Genomic DNA, 10,943 nt, shown 5'->3' on the forward strand with positions numbered 1-10,943 from the left:
TTGTTGTTGTGCACAAATCATTGAACAACACAAACACTTAGAGCTGCTTTCAGTGCTGCCTGTTTTGTTACTGCACACATTTCTGATGGTCCTACAGTCCAATGTAGCAAACATCTCCCTGAAGCCTCTTCCTTAGAGACCAAAGCTTGGATCAGAGCGAGCAGCTGAAAGGACACATCTATGAATGCAGTCAGACACTTTCTCACAACCTCACACTTCATCTGATCACATTTAGACTCAGGTTTAACTCAGATTCTCTGTTAGTCACTGAAAATACAAACACACTCACAACATGTATAACAACCTAGGTGTTGGATCATTATTGACAATAGAACAGAAATGTCTGCTCTAACTGTGTCAATTAATATCAGTTATACAGTATTCAGATAGCCCAAAATCACAACAAAAGTTTCCCTATGGCATTTTATATTGTTTGGTAGAACCCTAGAAAAATAACAGGTCTGATCTACCTTCTTTTGTGATAACAGTGATGTGTTTGTCCCATTCAGCTGTTAGAAACCAGCGTGGTATGCCCACCCAAGATGGTAGCTTAAGTCAGAGCTGTCCATGCCTTCCCCCTAAACCTCATTAAAAACTAAGTTACAGCCTTTAGTTTGATTCATTGTTGTTCTGGCCCTGGCAAATTCTGGGGAATGAGTCAGAAGAGTCATTATTTCATGCGCAACCCCCTAGCTACCTTGCGAGGAAAGAATTTGAGAATACAGAACCAGCAGCTACAAGAAAAAGTAACGGTGCTCGAGGGATTTTCCCGACGCCAGAACATCAAAATCTCAGGTGTCAAAGACGGAGCTGAAGGTCCTAATCTTGAGGATTGTGTGAAGAATCTGCTCTCCGAGGGTTCTGGACATTGAGACGGGAGAGTGGTACAAAATAGACAGAGTTCATTGGGTGGGGCCAGCACCTCTGATGCTAGCTGCGGATTCAAGATGAGACGCATCATTGTTCACTTTCTGGGGGATAAAGTCAAAATGTCTGTGCTTGTGGCTGCAAGAAAAAAGAAGCAGATCATCTGGAAAGCCATGAGAGTCAATTTTTTCCAGGACCATGTGCAGGAGGTACAAGAAAAATGGAGGAAGAAAAAATGCGGGGATTGGTCTGTATTAGAGATGGCACGATACCACTTTTTTAGGTCCGATACCGATATCATAAATTTGGATATCTGCCGATACCGATATGAATCCGATATAGTGTGTTTTTTAATCAATAAAACAGTTTTTTAATATCTTTCTGCATTTTGTATAAGTTCATACTCAAGTTTAACTAAACAACAACACTAAAGCTATTCTGTTATACCTGTATGTAAAAAATACACTGCACCCAAAATATTTCATAGTTCAGCAATACTGATCAATCTAATAAAGTTAAACCTACTCCATCCTTCCTATTCTGGTATTTTAAAGAGTGCTTAGCAGAAATATTAAGCAGCCCAACTAATAAGGTTGCAAACTCCCAGCAAAAAAAAAAATAGGGAACCACCCCCCACCTCATGATGCTTAATCGATGTAATCAACTTTAATTTGATGCAGTGTGGAAAAAAAATGCACAGAAATAAATTATTTTTCAAGAATAATTAAATAGATTCAACATCTTTCTTCAACAGAACTGCAGACTGCACAGACGGTATCTTCCCAAAGGAAAAAGTACTATAGCTTACTGGGGTATATTAGACTTAACAGTTACTATATACAGTAATGGACTTCTATATATTTTACATCAGATTAAAACTTTGGGTGTAAGATTCAGATAATTATTTATTAAAAGCTACACATTTTAAATGAGAATAAGAAAGAAATGTATGTCTTTGTGCCCCCTTTTCCCTGTTAATGCCCTATCGGCCCCCCTGGCTAAACCTTGCTAGATCCGCCCCTGCACAGTTACCAGCCATCAGCTACGTAGAAAAAGATCCTGGTGTAGAAAGTAATATTAAATAAATTCTAACAACAGCTTATCAAGCTTAAACGTGCTGCTGTTGTTCAGCCGCTGGTTTCCTCTTTCTGGTGCAAAGTGGGCGATAAACAAACAAGAGAGACTCGCGACAGAAACGCCGATCAGCTGATCATTAAGCAGTTTCATGATTGAAGTAGCAGCAGGAGAGAGAGGGGGAGAGAAGAGGCAGTCGCTCCATATATCGGTTGTTAAGCTTAATGTGGGAATGCTTTACAAACATTCAGAGATGAACTTACACACTTGCTTTACTTCTCTCTGGGATAACTTCCTCGGAGATGAAATGCTGGTTTGGTAGCGAGGCTACAAATACACACAGCCGCTCTATCACGTGAGCACACTGCTCCAACGTGCTACGGTTATGAGCCAAGTTACGCCGTGTCGCAAGTTTTGGAAGGTGCTTTTTTGATATTTAATGGATCGGATTACATTTTTTATTTCTCTCCGATATCCTATCCAGTAATTTACGTCAGTATCGGACCGATACCGATACGTAATATCGGATCCGTCCATCTCTAGTCTGTATTGAATGCTACAGACCAATGGATTTCTGGTTCTTTCGCGTTTGGTTTTGTGATGTTTAAGGATGGGTATCGAAACCCGATTCTTGTTGAGAACCGGTTCCCACTGTTTCAATTCCTTGGAATTGTTTGCCATTTTTGCAAACGATTCCCTTATTGATTCCAGTCGCCCCGAATGTCGTCACCACGTTGCAGAGCGTCATTTACCTGGCAGGAAACATGGCGGCTCAAACGCTCAAAAGTTTGATTATACTTTACGAGAACGGATGACAACAGGGCAACTTGCAATACTTGCAAAGTAGATATTTCATTTAAGGGAGGAAACACTACGAATATGCAAAAGCATTTGCTCACAAAACACACGATGACCTTAAATGAATGTCGTGTTTTTAATTCCGCTCCGGACTCGCGAATCTCAACCCAGCAGCAGCGGTAACGTTTGCACGTCCTCTCCCGTTAATGCGGCAGGTAAATAATCAACTAACAGTGCATATTATGTTAGTGCAATCTGCCTTATTACAAACCTGCCATTACTGTGCATTTAGGTGACCATGATGAGAGAGACAGAGTCTGGCTCAGATGCTGGCAGTTCTCGCTGCAGTCTACCGGTAGCGTCTCCTTTCAGGCCAGGATAGACAAATGTCACCGAGCAGTGACTAAGTTTGTGGTAAAAGGCTTGCACCCATTTGCCACAGCAGATGCCCCGATTTTCAGTAAGTGAATGTGTTTAATTGTAGGCAGGGACATTACTGGATATTCTTGTGTAATTGCTACAGAATAATTTATGTTATACGTTGTTATTGCTACAGAAGAATATTTATTTTATTATTTTACATTTACAATTTTTTTCCCCGGGGACCCTGTGACGCCCCATTGAAGAGCCGTAGGCTGTGGATCTCTTAAGATCACACTGTTGGGTTTGTAAGGCCATGTTACTCCTAAATTTCTATCTTGTTCAAAGAGAAGACATAAAACAAAGTTCTAAGGTAATCAACCTTAGTGTTAAAAAAAGAATTGATAAGAGAATCGATAAAGAATCGAATCGTTAAACAGAATCGAAAATGGAATCGGAATTGTGAAAATCTTATCAATACCCATCCCTAGTGATGTTGTTGTTTGTTTTCATGTTGCATTGTTTTGTACAGACTTATTGTTACTGACCACTGTGATGTTTCATCTTACTGGCCTTAAGGATAGCCGTATGGATCAACTGGAATTTCTTTTGGAAGACTCTTTAAAATAATTTGGCTCATGTGGCTTAATGAAGTTATGTAAAATAGTGTCATGGATTATAGCGGGTTGTCATAATGCTATTAAAAAGAAGAAAGTCCTCACATATTAGAAACAGAAAAAGGCAGACATAGCTTTAATTCAAGAGACCCCTGATGAGGTGGATTCATTAAAGTTTAAAAAAGACTGAGTGGCCCAAGTATACCTTAGTGCATTTTTCAGTAGGAAAAGTTGGGTAGTCATATTGATGAGAAGAAATTTTGATTTTCAGGTACTCAAGCATTATGCCGATCAGGAGGGTAGATGAGTGGTCTTAGATGCATGTCTACAGGGGCAGAAAGTGATGTTGGTCAACATATATGCCCCCAATTCTCCTCAACCACGATTTTTTCACATAGTGTGTAGCACAGTGCGGAATATTGGAAATGCAAATATTGTAATTGGGGGGGGGGGATTTTAACAAGATCAGGGATGTGTTTTTGGATAAATCCTCCCGACCTAGACCAAGTAAGGACCATTGCCGTGGACGCTGTGTCAGAGGAACTAAGCGTGGTGGATATATGGAGACTTCTCCATCCTCAAGAAAGAGACTATACTTTCTTTTCCCATCATCACTCTACCTACTCCAGGATAGGCTACTTTCTGGTGTCTCACTCTCAGGTGAGTCAAATTGTCGGGTCCTCCACTGGTAATATTGCAGTAACTGATCATGCTCCCATTGACCTTATTCTTTTTAGTAATTATAATGTCAAACCCTCACCTAGGTGGCGTCTAATAGTGGTGTGCGACAGAGGCGGAGGCAGACGTTTGATACACCCGAGGCTTAGCCTTAAATGGTAGTATGCATGTGTGATTTGGGGGGTGGATTAATGAAAAGAAAAGAAAGATTAATAGGCTCTGTTTTGACTTTTGTTCAAAAAAGAATGACTTCATATAGGGAAAAATATATATCACATATGCGGGACACCTTAAACTAGTTTTTTAATTAAGAAGTTCGTGACTGCTGTGCTTGAATCATCACAGAAACCTGGCTTCACCCGGGAATACCTGATGCAAGTGTTCAGCTAGCAGGCCGCACTCTGTTCCGCTGGGACAGGACAAAAGACTCCGATAAGAGCAGAGGAGGGGGGTCTCTGTATTTAGGTGTATGAAAGCTGGTGCAACAACGGGACAATTGTAAAAAGTCACTGCTCCCCGAACCTTGAGTACATGTCAGTAAGATGCTGGCCTTTTTATCTACTGAGAGAGCTAACAGTAGTGATCGTCACGGCTGTGTACATTCCACCCGATGCCAACGTAAACAAGGCACTCTCTATCCAGCTGAACAACATTAATGAACACCAGCGGGCCCACCCGGACAGTGTTCACATAATTGCAGGTGACGTTAATAAGGCTGACATGAAGACTGTACTCCCAAAGTTCTATCAGCATGTCAAATGTCCCACCAGAGGAGAAAACACTCTAGATCATGTTTACTCCAACATCAAGCATGCATATAGAGCCATACCCCTCCCCCACCTCGGTCAGTCCGACCACCTCTCTCTCCTGCTCTCCCCAGCCTACACCCCCCCTCAGTCGCACAGCCAGGCCCACCACAAAGACTGTTACAACCTGGCCTGAAAATGCGCTCACCAAACTGCAGGACTGCTTCACACAGACAGACTGGGGCATATTTGAGCACCAGGACCTAGAAACTTTCACAGGATCAGTATTGGACTCTATCAAGTTCTGTATTGTGAATGTGACTGTGGACAAAAGCATTCAGGTTTTCCCACACCAAAAACCCTGGATGACCAGCGAGGTCCGCTCACTCCTCAGAGCCTGTGATGCCACCTTCAGGTCAGGTGACAGAGCTCTGTACAGGGCTGCTCGAGCTGACCTGAAAAGGGGAATTAAAAAAACCAAGTCAGACCATAAAGGAAGCATAGAGTCCCACCTGTCCAGCAACAACACACAAGAGGTTTGGCAGGGCATACAAGACGTCACAAACCACAGAGGTTGCACTGTGAAAGCAGAAAACCTGAGTGTGCAACTAGCAGAGGAAATAAACAGCTTCTTCCCCCGCTGTCAAACAACACAACAGCAGCACTTATGTGCTTCAGCCCTGCTCCCATCCTCATCCTCACATGGCTCCTGCACCGCTCCATTCACTGTAACGGAACACGATGTCAGATGTGCTCCTAGCAGTGAACCCAGGAAGGCGGCCGGTCCAGACGGAATACCAGCCAAGGTGCTAAGAGCATGTGCCCACCAGTACACCCTCATCTTCACCAGACTCTTCAACATCTCACTGGATCAGACAGCCATCTCATCCTGTCTAAAATCATGGTAAATGGTAAATGGACTGGTTCTTATATAACGCTTTTCTACTCTGTCTGAGCACTCAAAGCGCTTGAATCAGCCACAATCATCCCAGTGCCGAAGTCTCCCATCTCCAGCCTGAACGATTACCGCCCTGTGGCCCTCACACCGGTAATCATGAAATGATTTGAGAGACTAGTCCTTCAGCACATCAAGGATTACCTTCCCCCAGAATTCGAACCCCTACCAGTTGGCATACCGCAAAAACAGATCCACAGAAGACGCCATCGCCACAGCCCTCCACTCTGTGCCGAGTCACCTAAAACAGCAGCAAAGCTACGTCCGAATGCTATTTATGGACTACAGCTTAGCCTTCAACACAATCATCCCGGACATCCTCATCACCAAACTGGTAACTGTTGGTCTCCCTCCTCTCACATGCGCCTTGGACTTTCTCACAAACCAGACTGTAAGACTCGGCCCTCATCTCCACCCCACTCCCGCACTGAGCACCGGCTCCACACAGGGCTGTGTGCTGAGCCCCCTCCTGCATTCTCTCTACATCCACGACTGCAGTTTGACCCACAACAACAATCTCATCATCAAGTTTGCTGATGACACCACAATAGTCACACTCATCTCAAAGAGAGACGAGGAAGACTACAGAGAGGAAGTCATCTTGTAGTTTCTGACACTTTGCATGTTTAGCATGAGGCTAAAATTCCCCCTCAGTGGGTCACTGGTGACCTGCTGGATGTTCAGAGGTTCATTAAATCCAACATGACTAAAAACTCAAATGTCAAAGGAAATAAACAAAATATTTAAAGTCAATCATTCTGATCATAATTGTACTTTGACCTTTAACCTCTCTGCTCTGTGTTGTTTCCTCTTTCAGATCCAAAAATCCTCAAGTCTGAGCCTGGAGCTGAGGTCACTCTGACATGTCGAGCTGCAAACAACAACATCAGAGTTTTAAAGTGGAGCAGAGACCTTATGCCAGAATATGTGCTTTTGTACCAACATGGGCGTCTTGATTCAACCAACCAGCATCCATCTTTTAAGAACCGGGTGGATCTGCAGGACAGACAGATGAAGGATGGAGACGTGTCTTTGATTCTGAGGAATGTGACGACTGATGACACTGGAACATACAAGTGTCGTGTCTTCATGAGTGAAACTCGCTCATGGGAGGTCATCAGCAGCATCTACCTTATTGTTGATCCTCCAGGTGAGTGAGTAGAGTTGAGTGTGTGTGTGATCAGAGGTGAAGCTGCTTCCTAGTTGTTGATGTTTGTTTGTTGTATGGATGAGCTGGTGGATGTCAGAGGTAGACAGATGTTTCTCCAGCTGTTGTCTTTGTGGCTGGTAGTCTAGAGTTGTAGAGCAGCATTGTTTGGTTAGAGCAGAAACAAAGACATTTATGAATCCGTCTCTTCTTCTCTTGCTCTCTAACTCGTCTGTAAACATGTGTGGGGAAACTCAGTGTTAAAGCCTACAGCTGGAGGGGGAGGGGAGGGGTGGAGCTGGTGCTTGTGAGTCTGTGAAAGTGAATCCTGCCGCTGCCATAGCTGGTGAAAACGTACTTAGTGCAGACACAAAACGTCCATCAGCTTCAAAGTGTGTCAGAAAAATGTCCACATGGTGACTGATGGATGAGAGAGGTCCCATTGTTGTTGTTGTGCACAAATCATTGAACAACACAAACACTTAGAGCTGCTTTCAGTGCTGCCTGTTTTGTTACTGCACACATTTCTGATGGTCCTACAGTCCAACGTAGCAAACGTCTCCCTGAAGCCTCTTCTTAGAGACCAAAGGTTGGATCAGAGCGAGCAGCTGAAAGGACACATCTATGAATGCAGTCAGAGACTTTCTCACAACCTCACACTTCATCTGATCACATTTACACTCAGGTTTAATCTGAAAGTTGGATCAGATGAACACACAGAAGATAACAAAATCAAATGTGGTACTCTGCTTTAGAAATCAAACAGTGATTTTCGCCCCCCCGCGCGCGCGGACACGTACGCACTAACACATCCTCCAACCACATTTAGTAAACAATTAAGCAAATGCAAGTAATCTGCAGGTAGTAAGAAAAAAAAAACCTACTAACTCTTTTACGCTACGTCCGCACCTACATGGATATTTTTGAAAACGCAGCTGTTTCGTCCACACGTAAACGGCGTTTCGAATCACTGAAAACTGAGATTTTTTAAAACTCCTTTTTTGCGTTTACGTGTGGACGAGGAATACAGAGTTCGTCACGCAAAGTCAAAGGTATGTGGCTATTTTCACGTAACGCTGTGCGCCACGTTATTGTTTACATGAGATGAATTGCAGAATGGCAGACAAAATACTGTTAATCTGACTGTCTGCAGGTTTTACACGCAGTTACTGTCCCTCCATTTTGAAAGGCAGAGGTGTTACGATGTGATTATTTTTTGTGTAGTTTTTTTTGTTTTTGTTTTAGTGTCAGGGTTACAATTAGGTTATGGTTAGGTTTAGGGTAAGGGGCCAGGGAGAGCATTATGTCAATGAAGGTCCTCACTAAGATAGCTGAACGTGTGTGTGTGTGTGTGTGTGAAAAAGATTTACACAAGTTACACAGCAAAATAAAAAAAATTAAAAACTGTGTGTAAACCTCTGCGCTCAAGTTCCCTAGCTGTGTGTGAGCTCCTTTCAGCTCACTAGTCAGTGTCATGTCATTCACAAATTTAATCAGAGAACAGTTTGGCTGTCGGAGGGGCGCTTTACTGAGCTTCAGGTCTCACAGATCTGCAGTCAAACAGGTCAAATTACATAGAACATGAACCCAACATGACCTCTGACCCTGAAGGAGCTGTCAGACCTGTTAAGTTGTATTTTTTTTTTTTTTCATTTTTATACATTTTAATTTTTTTATAGCAAAAACAAGATGGAGACTCCAGTCTTGGTCAGATCCTGTGTTTCTTGTTTTATAATTAAACGCACAGTAAAATCCATATATATAAATACAGTAATTATACATATTGTTAATTTTTTTTTAACCTAATCTCCTGAACTAGAAGAGGAAATGGATTCTGTTCTGTTCTTCACTCATCACCTACCTGAAACCTCACATCTGTTTCTCACCTGCAGGTACACTAGGAGGATATGAGGCACAAATGGTTGATCTAATAGTTTGTCTAGGAATTGTTCTTCTTCTTCTTCTTCTTCTTTTTCTGACCTTAAAAAAAATACAAAACCACTGGATAATACAGAGGAGAAAACGTCGCAAGCAGTGTCGAAAGCTGAAATCTAAGTCTCCACTACACCACTAGTCTCCATTCTACAACTGTTAATGATCCAGAGGTTGGACAGCCTCTTTCCACAACACCACCAAACAGTGACTTAGATGATTTGAAGATGAATTAGAACTTTCCTGAACATCCATCCTTCAGACAACTGTAGACGTCGAACTTATCAAGATTTACAAACTGTTATAGTCTCAGGTATTTCTCTCTCTCTGATCCTGCACTGAAACGTTTTACAACCTCTTCAACTTTTCTTCAACCTGACACACTGTTCAGGTCAGATTTAAACTGCTTTGACCTTTGACACCACTAAAAACACCCTGATCTACTTTGTTAGGCTGAAACCTGATGACCTTTCCTAAACTGACCTATAACACACATTAAAATGTTTTAATACTCAAAAATGAAAATATTTAAATATTTTATACTGTTGAACAGGTGATACTTATTTTTGTACACTGATGCTGTTTTGGGACAGTTTTAATCGTATCTGTTCAGTTTCAGATCCACCAGTTTGGCTCAAATTAAGGAACACTGTGATTTTAGGAAAATTTGACACTGTGAATATCATCTTTGTGTGTGTGTTTTTAATGAGACAGTAGCATCAGAGGTCAAAGAGCACCTTGATTCAGCCATGACTGTGATGTGTGTGTTCACAGCACATTCGTCCTGCTGCCCACAGAAACTCCTGCAGTGAATTAGTAAAATAATACATAGAGCACATGATGAACAGAGGTCATACATGTCTGACTCCACAGTTGCTGAAGTGGATTCTGGGTCTCTGACTTCCTCCCACAGTTCAAAGACATTAACGGGTATTTCTTATTTATCCGTGTATGCTGTGTTAATGTGTGGTTCATACAGAACTATATGGTCGGTAACACTAACATATGAGCATGAGTACATCACATTAGCACATGAAAGAACAACAGTGTGGCATTAATATTACAGCAGTGAGGACAGTTTGATGAACTGATGCTCTGTTCTCTGGTCTGACCAAAGCTTTAACTCCAAACATCTCTCCACTGTTAGAGCTTCTGCACTGTTTCAGGTTCGGTTCAAATCATGGTTCATATTTTTATGGCCTGACTGTGTGAAGCCTCCACCTACATCACTGAACTGCTCCATCCTGCTCGACTTGTGTACTCTGAACTCAGTGGCCTTCTTTAAACAGCTTCTTGGTGTTTGAGTTGTTTTGCTCAATTCATGTGTATCCACTGTAACATTATAAACACTATTTTTATGTCTCTGTAAATAAATGTTTCTTTTTTTTTTCATTTTAACAGTTATTCATTATCAGCAAAAGCATAAAAAAATAACAAAGCAGACAAACAAAAGAGAAAAAAAAACCCCAAAGGAAATACATTAAAGTCATTATATACCTGTGCAAATGCACATATGGGGGGAATAACATTAAACAATTCCCTGTACCAAAAAAGTCACAGGGAGGTTTTTTGCTTAACCCAGTTAATGAGAATACATTTCCTAGCTTACAGAAATAGTTTATCACAGTTTAATGTTAATTCTTTTGAGGGTAGGCCGAGAAGAAAATATCCGTGGTCCCTTTGGATCCAATTCTTAAAAATATTACTTAGTTCTTGAGATATGGAACTCTTTTGATTAGTTTGCATTCCCAAAAGTACGGAGCCCCGCA

General features: G+C 41.9%; 1 long non-coding RNA gene across 1 annotated transcript in view; it reads left to right on the plus strand.

The window, feature by feature from the left end:
- LOC106455987 (uncharacterized) overlaps window positions 1-10,544 on the plus strand; it is a 19,220-nt gene extending 8,676 nt beyond the window's left edge. The window contains exons 2-3 of the long non-coding RNA XR_001290185.1: window positions 6,782-7,245; window positions 9,135-10,544. This is a non-coding gene — a long non-coding RNA (uncharacterized LOC106455987). The remainder of the gene's footprint in view (window positions 1-6,781; window positions 7,246-9,134) is intronic.
- Window positions 10,545-10,943: the final 399 nt, after the last annotated feature.

This window comes from Pundamilia nyererei, unplaced genomic scaffold, assembly GCF_000239375.1.
Source record: "Pundamilia nyererei isolate P.nyererei 1_Seehausen unplaced genomic scaffold, PunNye1.0 scaffold00722, whole genome shotgun sequence".
Taxonomy (NCBI): Eukaryota; Metazoa; Chordata; class Actinopteri; order Cichliformes; family Cichlidae; genus Pundamilia; species Pundamilia nyererei.